Here is a 15,690-nt window from a genome sequence, read left to right as displayed (position 1 = left end):
CAGACCCCCCAATTATAACGAACACATATTCATTTCATAGAATTAAAAGCCCTGGTAAAATCATTCGAATCAAAATGTTTTAATAACAATCATTTAAAAAAATTACAAAATGTATGCTTCTCCATTCTCCCATGGAGAAGCAAAATGCTCCTTCATCGAATAAATAAAAGGTGACCTTAGTAAATGTAAATAATCAAATAGTAATGAAAATTAATACAAATTAGTGTTGTTATAACAATTCGATGTAATTAATATTTATTTAAAGTTGCGCATTTTGGTGTGACGTCACATTTCTCAAACCCCCCCCTCGTCGAACGTCACAAATATCTGACCCCCACCCCCCCTCGGTGCGTGACGTCATTTATGGACGGCCCCCATCCATTACTCATCCGTCATTGAACACTCATTGTCACTTTCATCATCGTCTATGTCACACCATCACATTGATGTAGCACCACCCCTCCCGTCGACTCATCTCACCACACTATCCTGCTGCAAACAGATCTCATCATTAGTCAAGGCGCTGTGTAAATTAAAATAAGAGGAGACTCGTACAAAAACATAGATCTACAGACGGAGACACACGCAGACGCATGTCCGATGAACACGGTTGACTACGTAATGTGCGAAAGAAGTTCAACTTACGTAAAGAGATGAATGTAGAAAGGAGACAAAGGCAGACGATCTCGCCCACACACAGAGACACCAATAGGCACAGACTGAGTAGGCACGCAGGCACGGGAAGAGCGACGCAAGGAACGGCGGCGCAGTGCGATCTGTCGAGTCCCTGGGCTCTCGCCGCTCCTCTCCCTTGCCTCAACAGCTCGCGCCATCACCCGCACTGCTCACCAACTCGTAAGTAAACTGTTCAATACCAGGATGGGTTTTTTTCGAGTTTCTATATCTTAATCACGCGATAGCGACACAAATTAACCATCTCCAGAGCACAATCTTCACCGGTAAGGTTGTCACGCGCGCACGCGCGCGTGCAAAGCACAATCAATAAAAATCTCTCTCGCTAAAGTCTAACTTCACAGTCTCTGCGCAGACGGGCTGGCCATTGTGAGCGCGCTCGATCCGTGGCACACATTCCAAGCCGACTCGGCACGTACTTCAGCCGCATTCCCATCCTCGCGAGAGGTCCTCGACGTGCAACGAATTTGGCAGAAAACGCCCCGAGATTCTCCCCTCCACCTCCTCCAGCAACAATGGAACAAATCGTTGACCATACTTCACCACGCTGGTCAGAGCATGGTTGGTGAAGACGGGAAGGCATATAGAGACTCGAGAGCGTAGAAGCACAGTACAACAATGGATATTGCTGCACTGCCCTCTTGCGCAACCAGGTAGCAGCCCATCCCAGAAGCCACCTATACCACCTGTTACTTGTTGTGCCCTTCCAACCGCTGCTTAGCTTCCGATATCGGGCGTTGTCAGGCGTTGTCTCCCCGTACCACCACCACCTGCTTCATCAGCGACTTATCTCACCGCGCAGCCTTCAGGGGAACGGTTGGAGCCTCTGTCCTGGCTGCAGAGCTGTGGATAGATGCGCGCCTCGCGGTGGACAAACGTGAACTCGCCTCCCGCTGTTTCCTGTTTATATAGAGCGGCGGTGTTGGTGGTGGCTCAGGGGGTGGCAGGGAAGGATCAGGGTGGGTGGGATAATTTAAACAGGCAGCCAGTTCACGCCTATTATGTAACGTAACAGGGTGAAGGTGGTGGTTGGGGGTTGCGCAATCTCCCGTAGTCAAATTTCCTCTGCTTTGCCCCTTTTTTAAAAAAAAATCCAACGCCCCTTGGTGGCTGTTGTCAACCAGTTCCCTCGCTTTCCTGCAATTAATTGACCCACATGCACAGAGACGTCAGCGCCAGCCATCGGCAACCCAAGCAAGAGCTGAGGTTCCCCAAGTAGATCAAGGGGTGTCCAGATTCGTGTAAAAATAAGGCGCCAAATTTAAGCTCTCCCTCAAATACTTCTTAATATGTAAAGCTCATCGTTCTAATCGTTCTAATAGCATTGTTAAATTGACTCATTAAATCAATATTAGCATTTTTTTCCACGTAACTAATAGATATATACTATTACTGGTAGGAAACGTAGTGGACTGGCAGCCCAACCGGGATTAATTCACCGGAATACACCACGCCGCCGTTGACCCTGGCCATTGACCGAGCAACCCAACGTTCCTACCAGCTCCCTCCGCAGAAATGTGTTAACAACAAGCTCCAAACATTCGTTAATAGCAGCACGTGTGAGATATAATTAAACTACTTATGTGGCAATGATGCTGCTTTGGCAGTGGTGCACGAGCCCAATTAACAAACTCAACACGTCCCGTGCCAATAAAAGAAAAACAAATATAGAATAGGCGACGTTCCGGGCAATGGCCCTTCTTCATAGCACGTGGATAGAGAGGCTGGTAGAGATACCAAAGGGATGAAAGGAGTTGGAGACTGCGCTTGTTTAGACCATGGGGTCTGATGAGATATACATTTTAATGTTTCCAGACTTCTGTTTTTTAATTGCCATATGAAGTTACTTATTTACTAGTTAACTGTTATATGGTTAATAGGCTGTTAATATGTATTAAAATTTAAAACTATTAATGGGGAAATACTTTAAAGTATATATAATTATCAGGCATAATGTAAACAATTCGTGTCCACTTTGTCTCTCTGACCTATTTGTGTCCTATGAATCAGGATAATTTCCCGAAACGTCGCCTGTTACAATATATTTTCCTTTTAAAGGCCACAAATGTGTTGAGTATATTTTGATGGATGAAGTTAGCAAACCTGTCCACACATGTGCAGTCATGTTGACGCGCACAGATTACCGTCTGCGTGAGGCCCACCCACGAGCTCCCACCACCGCAGATTCCGCAGCTCACGCGAGGTGACGGAGGAGCATCGCGGTCATTCACAAGCGCTCAACGCATCATTCATCAAGAACACTGACACTACAGGAAATATAAACAAATGAAATGAGGTTAACAATAGGGTTATTTCATTTGTTTTGTCACTGGCTTTGAAACATTTTGTTTATTATTTCAATTAATATTTTATTTATTACCATGTTTAATATAAATTTGTTCTCCTTCCCTTTCAGGTGACGTTTAGAAATGAGTTAGCTTAGTATGTATGTATGCTGAAGCGGGCAGCTGCAATCTTAAAAAGTCCTAAATTAATTTCAAAAGATAATTCATGTATTCATGTTAATTGGTAGTCGGTTTGAACATTTGTTGAAATAAATTATATGAACCCTATGTTGAATTTATATCCTTGGTTCTTTCGGTAAAGTCACGTAGAAGGGAAGCAATAAAATAAAAAATATATCAAACAATGCAATTCTCGGTTTAAAGCTTTCGTGACTGCAGGGATTCATCTTCTGGGTTCTTTCGGTAAAGTCACGTAGAATGGGGATTAAATAATAAAAATGATGTTGGTGCTCATCCCTCACACCAACATCATGCTAATCCCCCAGTTACATGCTAATTTATATGTAAACTCCTTTGTCAAGGCGCTCTGTTCCTCCCACACAGCTTAAAAGACGCTGTCAAGCTTGGCAGGGTTCACTCAAGCGCTGTCTCCCGGACAGTCCTGTTTCTTCACCTGAGGAAGGCTACTTGTGTTGTGGCCGAAACGCCGTGAGAATTTTATTGTTATTATTATTTGTATTATTTTATCTCCATTCTACGTGACTTTACCGAAAGAACCCAGACGATTAATACAATTCTCACCTGATGATGATTGCTTGTGTTGCAGTCGAAACGTCGTGATAATTTGTAAATTGTATTGTTTTATATTTTTTATTTAATTGTTTCCCTTCTACGTGACTTTACCGAAAGAACCAAGAATATGAACCATGTTGCTTCATAGTTTCTTTCATACCCGTATCTCCAGTCTCTTCAACAATCTACTCCACCCCCCAGACCCGCTGGGTGCACCACTCCGACATTGTGTCACACCGTCGGTGTCGTTGACCAGGTGGCTGATCCACCCCCCTACTCCACACCCCGTCCCCCGGCCTCGGCATCTCTCCCAGCTCCGGCATTGTTCGCACCAGCCGTGTTGCGTACCAAGTGGCTGATGGTCACTCAACCCCCCTCCCCTACTCCCCCCCCTCCCCGCCCTCTACTTCTCTTCCCCCTGGCTCCTCCCCCCCTCTTGCCTTATATAATATCCTTGTTACAAGCAGCTCTTGTCCACGACAGCAAATTACTTATTCATATTCTTAGTTCTTTCGGTAAAGTCACGTTGAAGGGAAACAATAAAATAATAAAATATATATAAAACAATAAAAATTCTCACGACGTTTCGACCATAACACAAACGGTCGTCATCAGGTGTGTCGGTTTGCATAAATTTATTTATTTTAAAACGGTGTATTTATTTATTTATAACAAACGTTAGCGCCACGCGCAGCGATTTGGCAATTTATTTAGAAGAACGAGTCCATCTATGTTCTGAAAAGAGGAGGGGGGAGACGAAAAATTTAATGTATGCTGTCTGAAAGCCACTGTAAGCGTGAACAATCAATTAAGATCTGAAATGGTTTATCAAATCTTTCCAATGATTGCTAAGCCAGAATCCATCTTCTCGGTTGAAATTGGCTGTGCTTGTATATGTGGATAACCTCATGAACGAATCTCTCATGGTAGCCAGATGGCTTACAAAGAACCTCTGTCTTGGAAAAGTCAATGTCATGTGAGCCTACTGAATTATAACAATGATCTGCCACGGCCGAGGTGTTGGTCCTACCGTGTTTAAGGTCTGCTTTGTGTTCACGAATGCGGTCCGAGACATGGCGTTTGGTTTCTCCAATGTAACTACTACCACAGAGGCAACTTAGTTTGTAGACACCAGGGTACTGTATGTCCGGAATCACATCTTTTACAGACGGAACCAGATCACGGATTTTATGTAATGTGTTGAAACGGACCTGGATCTTGTGTTTATTCAAGATTTTGGAGATCTTTTTTGTGATCCCCGCAATGTAGGGTAAAGTGATGGTTTTGAAAGGCTCCTCAAGAGGGTCCTTCTTCATGGTTTGAGTGATAGCTTTGCAGATTGTATAGTCGGAGTAACCATTAGCCTTAAGAGCTTGGTGTACGTGCTTGAGTTCACTGCCTATGTGTTCCTGGTCGGATATGCATTGGGCTCTATGATACAGAGTCTTGATGAGAGAATTCTTCTGTGATGGATGGTGGTGGGAATCCGGTTTCAGATAAGCATCCGTATGGGTAGCTTTCCTGTAGACAGAGTGGCTCATTGAACCATTAGGTCTCTTTTTAATTAGGACATTGGAAATCAGGTTGTCCTTACATTTGGCAACAATGTCCACATCGGATTGGGAACATGTAGACAATATGACTGCTTCTTCAGCTGCTACTATGTCGACCAAATGTAAGGACAACCTGATTTCCAAATTTAACCTCCTCTTCAACAAAAGACCGGACCCACACACCAAAAAGTTAGACGTTAACAAAGTCGTAATTAATCGCAGTAACAGTTCTATTTCCGATGGTCTGAAATCCGTTTTAGCTAAAGGTCTAAACTTTGCAGTCACACCTAAACACATACCAGTTAATGATATAATTGCCCAAGTAGACGTTGCTCTCAGGGGCCTGGGTCACATCGCTGCAGACGTAGCAAGATCTGAAATCGCTGCAACCCTCAAAAACGCTAAGATGCCAGCTAGCAACCTCAGCAAAGATGAGTGTTTTGAATTATATAAATTAAAAAAGAGGGATGATATTGTAGTCCTCTCAGCTGACAAGGGCAATGCTACTGTCATCATGGATAAAATAGAATACAACAACAAAATTAAAGAATTACTCGACGATGGTAGTTATACAAAAATAAAAAGAGATCCCACCAACAGCCTCGTCACACAAACCAACAAAATAATTTCTGATTCAACCGCATTAATTGATCAATCTAAACAGTTTTCGTTGAAACCTTCTGCTGCCAGGCCACCAAGATTATACGGCTTACCAAAAATACATAAAGTAGATACACCCCTTCGTCCCATCGTCTCTACTATCAACTCCCCCACCTGCAAACTGGCTCGTTTTTTGTCTGAAATCCTGCGTCCTTTCACTGGAAAAACCACCTCTGCGGTACAAAATTCTACTCACCTGGTATCGACAATCAAGGGTATTTCCCTGTCCCCAGACGACCTGCTTGTCAGTTTTGATGTAGTTTCCTTATTCACCAAGGTTCCTGTACCTGACACCATCGCAATCATTGAAGACTTGGTTCATCAAGGACTAAACACTGAGGTACCCCCCCTGGTGAGACACTGTTTAACCAATACATCCTTCACTTGGAATGGAACTTTCTACAAACAAACTGAGGGCACCCCAATGGGCTCCCCCCTATCTCCGGTTATAGCTAACATTTTCATGGATAAATTTGAGACTGACGCCATCCAGACTGCCACTCTGCGCCCAACCTTATGGAAGAGGTACGTGGATGACACTTTTGTCATCTGGCCATATGGCCGGCCTGCTCTAGACCAATTCTTCGACCACATCAATTCCATACACCCAGCCATCAGATTTACCATGGAAGTCGAAAAATATGGCTAGCTACCTTTTTTGGATGTCCTAATTAAAAAGAGACCTAATGGTTCAATGAACCACTCTGTCTACAGGAAAGCTACCCATACGGATGCTTATCTGAAACCGGATTCCCACCACCATCCATCACAGAAGAATTCTCTCATCAAGACTCTGTATCATAGAGCCCAATGCATATCCGACCAGGAACACATAGGCAGTGAACTCAAGCACGTACACCAAGCTCTTAAGGCTAATGGTTACTCCGACTATACAATCTGCAAAGCTATCACTCAAACCATGAAGAAGGACCCTCTTGAGGAGCCTTTCAAAACCATCACTTTACCCTACATTGCGGGGATCACAAAAAAGATCTCCAAAATCTTGAATAAACACAAGATCCAGGTCCGTTTCAACACATTACATAAAATCCGTGATCTGGTTCCGTCTGTAAAAGATATGATTCCGGACATACAGTACCCTGGTGTCTACAAACTAAGTTGCCTCTGTGGTAGTAGTTACATTGGAGAAACCAAACGCCATGTCTCGGACCGCATTCGTGAACACAAAGCAAACCTTAAACACGGTAGGACCAACACCTCGGCCGTGGCAGATCATTGTTATAATTCAGTAGGCTCACATGACATTGACTTTTCCAAGACAGAGGTTCTTTGTAAGCCAATATGGCTACCATGAGAGATTCGTTCATGAGGTTATCCACATATACAAGCACAGAGACAATTTCAAATTGAGAAGATGGATTCTGGCTTAGCAATCATTGGAAAGATTTGATAAACCATTTCAGATCTTAATTGATTGTTCACGCTTACAGTGGCTTTCAGACAGCATACATTACATTTTTTGTCTCCCCCCTCCTCTTTTCAGAACATAGATAGACTCGTCCTTCTAAATAAACTGCCAAATCGCTGCGCGTGGCGCTAACGGTTTTTAATAAATAAATAAATAAATGCGCCATTTAAACATTTATAAATTTATGCAAACCGACACACCTGATGACGACCGTTTGTGTTATGGTCGAAACGTCGTGAGAATTTTTATTGTTTTATATATATTATTATTTTATTGTTTCCCTTCAACGTGACTTTACCGAAATAACTAAGAATATGAATTACTGCAGTCACGAAAGCTTTAAATCAAAAGCAAATTACTTCTTGCTGTGACTATCCCACCTGATGACGGAGGCTTGTGTTGTTTCCGAAACGTCGTGATTTCATTAACTTTATTTTATATTTTTTCCTACGTGACTTTACCGAAAGAACCAAAGAGTATGGATCATTGCAGTCACGAAAACTTCGAATCTAGAATTAAATATAAACCTACGTGTCATGACTTTTAGGCCACCCTGTATTGCTAAATCTATCGGCAGCTGTGGGGAGAAATGGAGGGGGTGTGACGACAGCGGACAACAGTGGTGGTGGTGGTGATGGTTGGGTAATGGTAAATCATCTCCCTTTTTAAGGTTTTCCATTTTCATAGTACCATTGCCCGAAATATGGCCTATTACATATATATTTGTTATTTTTGGGGATGTTTTCGTGGCGAATGCTGCATTGAATTTTTATTTTATTTGCACTTCTGCACCACTGCCAACGCAGCATCACAAGCGAATTTTGATCATGAACATGAAGATAACGATGATAATGAAACAATGATTATGTTCATGATGAGCATCAGTGGTGTAACGTGGGTGACACGGGCCCCGGTGCAGGTGGACATGTGTGTTTAGAGTATTTGGCTGCTCTAAATTTCCACGTGATGTTAGGTCATTTTGTTGAGCTATCATTTGTGGCCAAGTCGGTTCTGAAAAAGAGCTATATAGCTAAGAAGGCCTCAGCTGGTAATAGAAAAAATAGTTTATAGTTTAGTTGTGCCACCTGCACACTCTATAGCTTCGCGACTGATGAGCATCAGAATCAGAAAGGGTTTTATTCGCCATGTAAGTTCACACCGACACGGAATTTACTTTGGCAGGATGGTGCATACATTCAACATATAGGAATCTAAAATCTTAGATAAGTTTTAAACAAGTCTTACTATAATAAGGGTTAAAAGTCTAACACCAAGGGGCTGAAGTATAAAAAAATAAATAAATATCGAATATAAAATAGCTTTAAGATATAATTTAAAAATAAAAAATACAAATAGGGTAACATAGTTAATATCGGCAAGGTGTCGTTATGTAGATCAAATGTTAAAAACAGTGTTAGCCCTTGGCCTTGTTTAACAGGCCAGCAGCAGATGCGAAGAAACTGTTTTTATGGCGTGAGGTTTTGGTCCTTTTGGACCGAAGCCTTCTGCCGGAGGGGAGTAGCTGAAACAGAGAGTGTCCAGGGTGGGAAAAATCGGCCATAATCTTCCTCGCTCGCCTCATGGACCTTGTCGTGTGCAGGTCCTCGAGGGTTGGTAGATTGCAGGCAATTACCTTCTCAGCAGTATGGATGATACGCTGCAGTCTGCTCTTGTCCTTGGCAGTGGCAGCAGCGTACCAGACGGTTATGGAGGAGGTGAGGATGGATTCAATGATCGCTGTATAGAATTGCACCATCATTGTCTTTGGCAGGTTGAATTTCTTCAGCTGCCGTAGAAAGTACATCCTCTGTTGAGCTTTCTTGGTGAGGGAGCTGATGTTCAATTCCCACTTGAGGTCCCGGGAGAGAATAGTGCCCAGGAAGCGGAAGGACTCTACAATTTTGACTGGGGAGTCTAACAGGTTGATGGGGGTGAGTGGTGCTGTATTCTTCCTGAAGTCCACAACCATCTCAACTGTCTTTAGAGCATTTAGCTCTAAGTTGTTCTGGCTACACCAGGTCACCAGATTGTCAGCTTCCCACCTATAGTCAGACTCATCCCCACCAGAGATCAGCCCAATGAGGGTGGTGTCATCCGCAAACTTCAATAGTTTGACGGACAGATGATTGGAGGTGCAGCTGTTGGTATACAGGGAGAAGAGCAGAGGGGAAAGGACGCAGCCCTGAGGAGTTCCGGTGCTGATGGACCTGGAGTCAGAGACTTGTGTTCCCAGCTTAACGCACTGCTTCCTGTCAGACAGGAAGTCTGTGATCCATTTACAGGTGGTGTATGGCACGTTCAGCTGGAAGAGCTTGTCCTGAAGCAGGGCAGGGATGATGGTGTTGAAGGCAGAGCTGAAGTCCACAAACAGGATCCTGGCATAGGATGCTGGGGCGTCCAGATGCTGTAGGGTGAAGTGGAGGGCCATGTTAACTGCATCGTCCACAGACCTATTGGCTCTGTAGGCAAACTGAAGGGGGTCCAGGAGAGGGTCTGTGATGGCTTTGAGGTGTGCCAGGACCAGGCGCTCAAAAGACTTCATTACCACAGATGTAAGGGCGACCGGTCTGTAATCATTTAGTCCTGTTGGCCTTAGCTTTTTGGGCACAGGGATGATGGTGGAGGACTTGAGACAGGCTGGTACATGGCATGTCTCCAGGGAGGTGTTAAAGATGTTGGTGAACACCGGAGACAGCTGGTCAGCGCAGTGCCTGAGGGTGGCTGGAGAGACAGAGTCCGGCCCGGCTGCTTTGCGTGGATTCTGCCTCTTGAAAAGTCTATTAACTTCTCCCTCCTGAAAGGAGATAGTCATCTCTGTAGTATTGGTGGGGGATGGGGCCTCTTGGGTCGGAAGGGGTGGTTCAGGACAGTCCAATTGTCTTTCAAATCTACAGTAGAACTCGTTCAGGTCGTTGGCTAGGCGGGAGTCGTTAGTGGTGTGGGGGGCTCTGGGTTTGTAGTTGGTGATCTGCCTGAGCCCTCTCCAGACAGAAGCAGCGTCGTTTGTAGAGAACTGGTGTTTTAGTCTCTCTGAGTACAGTCGTTTAGCCTCTCTCACCGCTTTGCTAAACCTGCTCTTCGACTCCTTGAATCTGTCTCTATCTCCACTCCTAAACGCTTCCTCCTTCTCCAACCTCAACCTTCTGTGCTTTGCTGAGAGCCAGGGCTTATTGTTGTTAAAGTTCACCCTGGTACGTGTTGGGATACAGCAGTCCTCACAGAAGCTGATGTAGGATGTCACAGCCTCTGTGAGTTCATCCAGACTATTGGTAGCAGTCGTGAACATATCCCAGTCAGTACAGTCTAAGCACGCCCGTAAATCTTCCACAGCCTCACTGGTCCACTGTTTAGATGTCCTCACAGCAGGTTTACAGAGTTTTAGTTTCTGCCTGTATGCAGGAATCAGGTGGACCATGGCATGGTCAGAGTGTCCTAGTGCTGCTCGGGGGACGGCGTGGTAGGCTCTACTGACTGTAGTGTAGCATGACCACGATGGCGAGGATAATCTGACCATGGCCTTGTAAGCGTGGTAAACACATATCCTCTACGAGTCTACGGTCTTACTCAACCTCAGTTCCCCTTTGGTCAGCGCTTCCGATTGCAGAACGCGCAGTTCTCCATCGCAATCCGGACATGATTTGAAAATTCTGAACATATCGGCGAGCCCTGCTCAACCCATCATTCTGCCGGAGCCGACAAAATAGGTACCACATTTTGCAAGACCATCTACTGTTGTCCTTCAGCAGTTCCCTGTTTAATTGCCAGACAGGGTAAAACCTATTCTTATTTTTCGATGATCTGTGGTGCTACAGCAGTGAAATCACTCCGTCAGAGCCGCGCCTGCAACTGTGATGCCGCAGCAGCGAAGCCGTCCTGCCGACGCCGTGGCCGCGACGCCGCCACCTCCGAGCGACGGGGCCGACGCTGCTCTTCCCTCACCACCCCCCACATGAACACACACACACACATAGGGCCCCGAGGGGAGGTTACCTGGCCGACAGGTTTTCACCCAGAAGCCCTCTCATGGGACTAATCTTCACGGTTTCCTGCGACCAGGGAATTGGGCGATCTCCCCCGAGGCTAACTCGCACCGCGGCGCCGTGACTTGGGTTGTGATTACATGGTCACGACGGGGCTGCTAAGCCACCGTGGGTAGAAAACACACACAACACACATGGGTCAGCAGGCAGGTAGGGAGGGGGAGGAGTCACGAATGACGGGAAAACAGGGCCAGTCCTCTGATTGGTAGGACAAATGTGCTTGTGTAGAGGGTAAAATGCGGACGTCTGAGAGAGCACCGGCCCGGGGAGAGTGGCAGGAAATCCGAGCCACCTGATTGGCCGGGAAGGCCAGCGGATCAGCGCCGGACTATCTGTGATGTAGGGAACAATAGAAGGCGAGAGAAGGTAGGGATAGGGGAGTCGCGTTCTTCTCAAATCAGGGATCGTGGTAGTGACCTTGCCGGCCACTGGATCGTCCGTGAGATGAGACACAGTGCAGCCCGGCCCCGCTCCCAACGAGAATGTCGAGCAGCCTCGCCTCTCCATGGCTTCCCGCCCATCCAAGGAAAACCGTGAGTACGCAAGAGAGAGTTGGGATTTAGGGTAAGATCCTAGGGAGTTTGATTCTAAGGGGACGAGGTAGATTGGGTTTAGACCATCGGGAGATAGGTTAGACTTGCCCTGCTGACTCATACTGATTTGGGTGATAGTAGCTCGCAGACACGCCGGGAATGAATCGTTAGTGATAAATAAACCTTGTCGTGTGGTTTCTGCGAGTGTGGAACGGGCGCATGGTGGTGTGAGTCCGCTCGTCGTGGTACGGGATTCATGCGCGGGTAACTCTGTTGAGGCGGCCATTGTGTGTGCGCCCGACCGGGGTTCCTGCGTCGTTATACTCTGTGTTTGTGTGTATTCACCCATGTGTTTGCGCTCGCCCCTGCGTGTAACTCGTGGTTAGCGTGTGGCGAGCAGCGGTGGACTCATACAGGGGCATGTGAGGTTACTCATACGTCCTTTTGTTTAACGTGTGCATGAGGTAGACGGGCGGCGTACACGCGAGATTATACATACGTCTTCTTTGGTTCTTTCGGTAAAGTCACGTAGAATGAGAATAAAATAATAAATTAATAAAATAAAATAACACAATAAAATTCTCACGACGTTTCGGCCACAACACAAGTGGCCTTCAGGTGAAATGAACAGACCTGTCGGGAAGCTCTGTCGTCCCGACAGGTCTGTTCCTTTCACCCGGAGGGGGAGCCAGGGGCCCGCTTTCCCCACAGCTCCCCACCTTCACCAATCCAGCATGGTGAAGTACGGTCACGTAAACCCCCTCCCCACACAACGGCTATGGTGTGGGGAAGCCCTTGTTCAGCAGTGGTCAGTCAAAGAGGTCTGTACATGTATGAGGCAAAGTTCTGATTCACCACGTTAAAAATGAAACGCGAATAAGAGTTTCTTTGAGGTTAGATCGCCTAAATAAAAACGTGTCGTTAAACCCGCCAACACCAGACACAGTCAATGAGCAAGGTTTGTCACGTGAACAGAACTTACCAAATCGTTACTCTTCGAGCACACCGATGTGCATGTACGCGATCTAACCTAAAAACATCGATTGTGGATAATATTGGTCGCGAAAGCCTATGTATTAAACGAATATGTTAGTACAACGACCTATTGGTCTTCTGAACCGATGCATATTTTCCAGCTGAATGTGTTTAAGCAGTCATCCCTACGTTGGTCTCGATTTCTATGAGCCTCATCAGGAGAGTGTGGCCAAGTCTTCAGGGACCAACAAACGTGAGTGGAGCTCCAATTTGCCACGAGAAAGGTCATATGTATTTGCTCTACGCCCTTTGATTAATTGTCATCATCAGGCATGATCAATCCACTGCTAGATAAAGACTGACCCCAATCCGTCACCATTTTACACGGTCCCGCGATGTAACAAATCACCTGCACGCGACCCAACCTCGTCGCTCCATCTCTCACTGTGCACGTCCTCTGTGGTGCGTTCCCGCCTCTTGCTGCCCCCTATTTTATTCTCACCGACCCGACTAACAATCTAGCTGCGCGTTCTGCCCGCGCTCAGATCCTTCGCTTAACCGTCGATATTATTGATGTCTGTAACCTCATGACACATATGTTCTCTATTCCACGTTGTTGTTCTTTCTTTCTCTCAGTGCTATCCCAGGCATTCACCCCTCTGTGCTCTGTTGTGCTCTTGTACAGCATGTGTTCGACCTCTGGCCCGTGTTTCTGATCCAGGTACCATGACAGGTAATAGGCATGCATTACAACTGTCATGACACTGGTGGAATACTCGTGATATAAAGAGACGGATGCCCTCTCCGAAACTAACACCAAACTATTCTATTTGCCAGACAGCCCACAGAGCTTTTAAAACATTTCAGAGGCGACCTGGCCACACCTGATAGTTCATCGAAGTGGCATATCATGTGGAAATTTATATTTGTAGCCAACTAAACTAAACGCATGTTCCTAAATGTAAACAGTGTGGGGGGGGGGGGGGGGGTTTGCATCCACAAGACCAGCACGGGGAGAGATCATGTCTACTCAAAATATACCACATGTATCGTCAGGGTCCGGGATGTTCGTTACCAGGCCATGAGAAATAACATCTCCTCGTCACCGGGGTGAGACGTTATTGGTGTAGGTGTCGTAAACATCCGTTCCGTCAAACTCCCTGTGCCAAGAACATTTGCAAGATTTGCATATGACGCAAAAGCACCGCATTGGCAAGTTGGGGGATGCGTGATGGGCCCAGGCGCGTGCGGCTCAGGGGGGGGGGGAGGGGCTTGAGGCGCCAGCCGCGCCCCGGACGCTAACCTGGCGGTGCCAGCTTTCTAGTGGGAACAGATGTTGTCTGGTGAGGATGGCGAGGGTCTGGTGAAGCTGGGTGAGGGCTGGTGATAATTGGTGAGGGAGTGGTGGGTCTAGTGAGTGTCTGATGGGAATCCTGTGGGTGTTTGGTGAGGCTGGTGAGTGGTCGAACCAGTGGTGTGGGAATGGAGGCTGGGCACCGCCCGCGTGTGTCAGACCGCTGTACAACATCCAGCCAGCACGATTCCTTGGTTTGGAGTTTTGCCCCTGGGCTATGGATTCAATGTTTATTACAGTTACGTGGAGAATTTTTATCAAAGTACATTTACTCAGACATGATTTATTCACCGCTGGATACAGTGCCGGATTAAGCTAGTGCGGGGCCTGTAGCATATGTTATAAAGGGGCCCTACATCAGAATAAACATGAATATTAAAACACAATTGTTTTACTTGCATAGTAAAGTAATTGTATGTTTGCATTTGCTATAAAGCCAGATAATACGACAAATCGCTAACCTTAAACACCCAGTCGTTCATAAAACTTGAAGGCAGTATAGTACTATAGTAATAGAGCAAGTGCAGAATCACTGAACCAGAATTGATAGCTTGAAAGCGTTTAGCGCGATGCCCTTAAAAGTGCGGGGCCCGTAGGTGCTCCATTGCAGCTACTTTTGCTACTGGGATAATAATCCGGCACTGGCTGGATGAAGGCTTCCCCAAGCTGCTGCGATGCCCTCACGGTAATGCCATGCATTACCCCTCCACCTGTATGGATAATGGTCAAGGTCGCCTCTCAAGGTGAATTCAACACCAATACAGTCAAAACATGTACTTTTAACAAGGATCGGTGGTGAGCGAACTGCAACATAAGCCCAGCGACCCGAGTTCGATATCCAGCCACGGCTAACATCAGTGGCGACTGATATCTGAACCGCTCTCGCCCCTCTCCACAAAACCGCACTGACCCGCTTGGTGAAGTATGGTCAAATAATCCGCCCCCTCTGCCCCACGACGATTTTGCGTTCGTGGAAATGCATATTGAGAATATCACCAAAAGACTCAGATCCGCCATACAGTCTGAACATACTTTTGGAACTGGTGCCGTTCGCGATCACCTGTGGAGGCCCGAACGGTAGCCGTGAGGGTGGGTGGCCAGCACCACCCCCGACCGCCTTTGTCTCTCTAGTGGCGATGTTTACACACCACGCCAGGTACTCATTTGAGGCTGAGTCTAACTAAGGGAGGTCCGCATCGGTTCCATAATAATAGTGACGGATGTTGTCCGTGAGCGGGAATCGAATTCGTGTGGCCGAGTTGGTAACGTGGCACAGCGCGCCAACCACTGCACCACCGCTCCCGCCCTCTGTATCAGCCCAATGGGTTCATCACAAACAGCGGGCACCGTTTGTCCAATAGCCCCTCCCCTCTCCTCACCCCCACCCCGCCCCCTCCTCCACCCCGCCCCCTCCT

At 46.5% G+C, this 15,690-nt stretch overlaps 1 protein-coding gene and 1 long non-coding RNA gene across 3 annotated transcripts in view; one reads left to right on the top strand and one right to left on the bottom strand.

Annotated features, from left to right (window-relative positions):
- Positions 1–1,648, bottom strand: part of LOC116945123 (CD109 antigen-like) — a 33,266-nt gene extending 31,618 nt beyond the window's left edge. Inside the window, exon 1 of one of the 2 annotated variants that reach the window (XM_076068903.1) lies at positions 1,489–1,648. The gene's annotated coding sequence lies outside the window, so the exon portion shown is untranslated. The remainder of the gene's footprint in view (positions 1–1,488) is intronic. The other variant, XM_032959263.2, reaches the window with a different exon arrangement.
- LOC142925662 (uncharacterized) lies at positions 474–15,654 on the top strand. The gene is made up of 3 exons (XR_012942613.1): positions 474–855; positions 10,963–11,077; positions 11,186–15,654. It is a non-coding gene; the product is annotated as an uncharacterized LOC142925662 (long non-coding RNA).
- Positions 15,655–15,690: the final 36 nt, after the last annotated feature.

The sequence above is a fragment of the Petromyzon marinus genome, chromosome 23 (genome assembly GCF_048934315.1).
Source record: "Petromyzon marinus isolate PM22_M1 ecotype Great Lakes invasive population chromosome 23, UKy_Petmar_22M1.pri1.0, whole genome shotgun sequence".
In the NCBI taxonomy this organism is placed as follows: domain Eukaryota; kingdom Metazoa; phylum Chordata; class Hyperoartia; order Petromyzontiformes; family Petromyzontidae; genus Petromyzon; species Petromyzon marinus.
Note: the sequence above shows the minus strand (reverse complement) of the source record. Positions and strands in the feature narration are given on the sequence as shown.